At 46.2% G+C, this 4881-nt stretch overlaps 1 long non-coding RNA gene across 1 annotated transcript in view; it reads right to left on the reverse strand.

Moving 5' to 3' along the window:
- Positions 1-4881, reverse strand: part of LOC106723939 — a 25017-nt gene that overhangs the window by 18469 nt on the left and 1667 nt on the right. The window lies entirely within an intron of this gene.

The raw sequence follows: 4881 nt of genomic DNA on the forward strand, positions 1-4881 counted from the left end.
ATTGACCATCACACCCTTGCACAAGATGGCCACCCCCATGTGGTCACAAGATGGCCACCACAAGATGGCCAGCAGGGGAGGGCAGTTGTGGGCAATCAGGCCTGCAGGGGAGGACAGTTAGGGGTGACCAGGCCTGCAGGGGAGGGCAGTTAGGTTGACCAGGCTGGCAGCAGGGGGGAGTTGGGGGCGACTAGGTTGGCAGGGAGGCAGTTAGGGGGGATCAGGCCGGCAGAGGGGGGAAGTTAGGGGCGACCAGGCAGGCAGGCAGGTGAGCAATTAGGAGCCAGAGGTCCAGGATTGTGAGAGAAATGTCAGACTGCCGGTTAAGGCCCGATCCCCCAAGGGGTGCTGGATTGGAGAGGGTGCAAGCCGAGCTGAGGGGATCCCCCACCCCATGCATGAATTTTGGGCACCAGGCCTCTAGTTAGTCAATAAAAAAGAATGAAGTATTGATAGATGGTACAACATGGGTGAACTTTGAAAACATTATGCTAAGTAAAAGAAGCCAGACAGAAAGGCCACACTATTATATGACTCCACCTGCATGAAATATCCGGAATAGGCAAATCCATAGAGACAGAAAATTGATTCAGGTTGCCAGGGGCTGGGGAGAGGGCAGAAAGGATGAGTGACTGCTAATGGGTATGGGGTTTCTTTTGGGGATGATGAAGTACTCTGGAATTAGATAGTGGTGATAATTTGTACAATTTTGTGACTCTGTACACATTAAAATTTTATGGCATGTAAATTATATCTTAAATTAAAAAAAGAATATAATCACAACTAAGTGTAATAGGAACAACAGACCACTGGCTAATTGGTCCTGCCGTTTTACACTGTATCGTTAGTGGGGTATTAGAGATCTTTGGGGGGGTACTGTCCTCCTTTAATAACCACAGCCTCCTAAGCAGAAAAAAACAAACAGGTAGAGGGGAGTGAGGGCGAGCTTGGAAACTGAGGAGCATCAAAGTGTCTGCGCAGGTGGTATCACACACGCGGTTGGACTTTTTATCTGCCAGATTTGTTTAGTTAGCCTATTTTGACAACAGTTGAGAAGACAAGTTCCTTAAAGCCCATCTCATCTCCAGGAGGTTTCAATTCCAACTATTGGTTATGCTATGTACTTGGCAGAGAGTTCTCCTTTTATTTAAATAACATCAGATTCAACTAAGTTTAGTGGAAATATAAAACAATAAGCACTGAATTATAGCATTTTATACCTGAAAAGGACTTTGGACAGAGATCATCTGGTCTGATTCTCTTACTTTGGTTATAGGATAAGTGAGGCCCAAATATAGTGTCTTGCTCAAGGTCACATAGCCAAGGATGTTTTGGCTGAGACTGCTAGCTGTCATGCAGTATCTGTCCTCCCCTAATTCTCTGAAAAGACTCACCACCCCTGGAACTGTGCACATGATTAGCTGAAATAAAGGTTATGTTTCCTAGTGAGATGTGATTGTATAACTATGTTCTGGCCAATTGAAGGTAAATGGAAGTATCCTTAAAGGTTAGGGTCGGCACGGGGGCATGCCCTCCTCCTTCTTGCTGGCTTCTTGGTTGTGAGTTAGATAGCTAGAGTTCAAGCAGCCATCCTGGACCAGGAGGTGGAAGCTGCATTTGGAGGAGAGGGGAGTAATAACATAAAATTCTGGGTCATCGACCTCAAGGAGGTCACAGTGTGATAGGTATATAAGATAGGTATATAAGCTAATGTACAATCTACGCAACCACGAGGCCAAATCAGCTGCCCTGTCCTGCTCCAATGCCTTCGTATCTTGGAGTATGCATTATGGAATTGTCATGCCAGCCTTGGAATGCTCATCTCCAGACCTTATGTGAAAGAGAAAGAAACTTCTAATTTTTTAGTCACTGTTATTTCAGTCTTCTGTCCTTTACATTGAATTGAATTCTACCTGATTCAGAATGGAAACAATTACATTCTGGGGTGGAAACTCAGGTCTCTGAATCCAAGTATAGGCCTATTTATTATGAAGATTATTACTATCCTAGATAATAAAAGGGTAATATGCAAATAGTCCGTACAGCAAAACAACTGAACAAACAATAAAAGTGTAATATGCTAATGATATGCTAAGGCTGCTCAACCGCTTGCTATGACGTGCACTGACCACCAGGGGGGAAGATGCTCCAACCGGTAGGTTAGCTTGCTGCTGGGGTCCGGCTGATTGGGACTGAGTGAGATGGGCTGGACATGCCCTGGAGCCCTCTCATAGTCCCTCCCTGGGGTCCTCCCGAGCCCTGATTGTGCACCAGTGGGGTCCCTCGGCCTGGCCTGTGCCCTCTCACAATCCGGGCTGAGGAACCTGCCCTCTCCCCCATCTAGTGCACGATTTCATGCACTGGGCCTCTAGTCGCTAATAATAAGTGTAATATGCTAATTAGACTGGACAGCCGAACATCGGAATGACCGTCCGGACGACCTTCCGGATGACCTTCTGGACAAAGATGGGGCTGTGAGGGCTGAGCCCCTTGCACGAATTTTATGCATTGGGCCTCTAGTTAATGATAAAAGCCCAACTCTGCTAAGTATCTTGTGTATAGTAATTTTTGAGTGCTCACTATATCACAGTCACTATTTAAGTACTTTATTAGTGTCATTAACTCATTTAATTCTCATGTCAAGATATTTCTATTACCATCATTTCCACTTTACAGACAGAGCCACAGAGATTTGAATAACTTACCCAAGGGCACATTTATTTCAGTAAGAGGTAGGGCTCAGGTTTGAGCCCAGGCAGTCTGGTTCCACTGCCTGCGCTCTTAGCTCCTACATTATACTCTCTCTTATGATGTGAGCTCCTCGTTATCCTCTATACCCATTTTATCAAGGAGGAAACTGAAGCAGACAATTGTCTAATTATTTACTTAAAATGTCTCTGCTAGTCAGTGGTGCAGACAACATCAGAAGCCAGACTCCAGTTCAATGCTCTCTCCCCAGACCACCCCGCAGTCTCAGAGGCCACCTGGACAGATACATAATCCCCCACCTCCACTCCAGTCTTACACACACACACCACCACCACCACCACCACCACCACCAACACCAACACCACAAACATCACTACCTTCAAGCAGGCACTCAGACATTTTTGTGGCCAGGATGGCTACAACCTCCTTTGAAAAGCATCCAGCTTTACCCTTCACCAAATAACTGTATTTATAGACTCCAGCTCAGAGCTTTTGAACTGGCTGCTCATTCCAGGGAAGATCTTGATAACAACTGTTCCTTGGAGAAGGTTCATAGGAAACAAGGTAAATAAACACCACAGAGGCCCTGTCGGTCTGGCAGAGCTTTGCTCCTGGGGGTGTTTATAAGTCGGTGTTGGTGTCTGGGTGCAAAAGACTTTGAATTCAAAATGGCAGTCTGGAAGATTTTCAATGTTTGTGTTTTAATTTTAAAAAAGTTCACCTTTTTGCCATCAACAACCTCAGGGCATAGGCATCAGAGAGAAATGATCTTTATCCAGAATGTAAATCCAAAAGAAGGAGTTTTTGCTTTCTTTGCTTCCTGCCTGGCTGGGGCCTAGGACCAGTTACTGTAGTGACTGTGAGGCGGGAGAGACACTGAATTTATAAAAGCTAAATTGCAGAAGGAATAAAGGGCATTTCAGAACAGAAAATTGTTGAAAGAAAGGCCTGATTTCAAAAGTGAACTATGAACATACTGTGTCTTCTGACTTATGGCCAAAGGTGTCATCATTCTAAGCATAATTATGTCACATGTGTCAGGACTTATTCAGCCAGGATGCCAATTTCTTCTGAACCTGTGCTAGTTATGTAACCGTGAGCAAACGCCTCAGTTTCCTCTTTGTGAAATGGGCTTTAAACTCCCAAGATTATTGTGAGGATTGGTGCAAACCGTGTGGGGGAAATGTGCCTGGTTCAGGGAGAACATGGACTCACCCACTCATTGAACAGTAGCTAATGGTAGCTGTCATGATTGCTTCCTTTGAGATTCCTCCAGGCCTGGAGGAGATGCTATTGGGGTGCTCATGAAAGTGAGCCCCAAGGGGAAGCAGGAGTAGGTAGCAGGTTGGTGATCTTCACTCTTAAATACCTTCATTTTGCATTGAGCTAATCTTTATCAGGGACTGTTATGATGACATGAGTTTTCTGTATAGGAGCCCCTGAAATGTCTGATAAAGGGAGACTAAAGCCCTCAAGGGTAAGGCAGAGCAGAACCACTGAATAGGTCCTATGAACCCCCAGGTGGCTTTCCAATGGGTATGTGAGGTCTCCTTCAAGGTCTAGCAGTCGTTCTCAACCTGTGGGTCGCGAACAATGAAAATACATCTTGCCTATCAGATATTTACATTACGGTTCATAACAGTAGCAACATTACAGTTATGAAGTAGCAACGAAACTAATTTTATGGTTGGGGGTCACCACAACATGAGGAACTGTATGAAAGGGTCGCGGCATTAGGAAGGTTGAGAACCACTGGCTAAAGGGTGAGGAAGGGGCCACCTTCAAGGACCATGTTGGGGAGGGAAGTGGATGGTGTGATAGAAAAGAGAGCCTGTGGCTCCCTTAAGGAACTTACTGGAAGGTAAAGGATTATCTAAGAGAAAACTTGTGTTTTCATGGAGGCCTGAGTGGGAGACAGATCTCTCTACACCAGAGCTTCTGGTGGGAGAACTCCGTAAGAGAGGAATGGGCGAGGGTTTCTTCAGGGGAGCGTGGGGTCTCTATGAGGCGGGGGCCTTCCCAAGGGGGTTGCAGGTAGCGATTTCGATAGGAGATCAGTGGCATGGAGCTCTGCAAGGGCCTGTGCCAGGGCGGTCTGATAGACAAGCCCTGAGAGTCAGTGGGCGGAAGTGCGGTCCCCACCCACCCTCAGGCGGCCCCTCCTCCAGGGAG

Source organism: Myotis brandtii, unplaced genomic scaffold, assembly GCF_000412655.1.
Source record: "Myotis brandtii unplaced genomic scaffold, ASM41265v1 scaffold68, whole genome shotgun sequence".
Taxonomy (NCBI): Eukaryota; Metazoa; Chordata; class Mammalia; order Chiroptera; family Vespertilionidae; genus Myotis; species Myotis brandtii.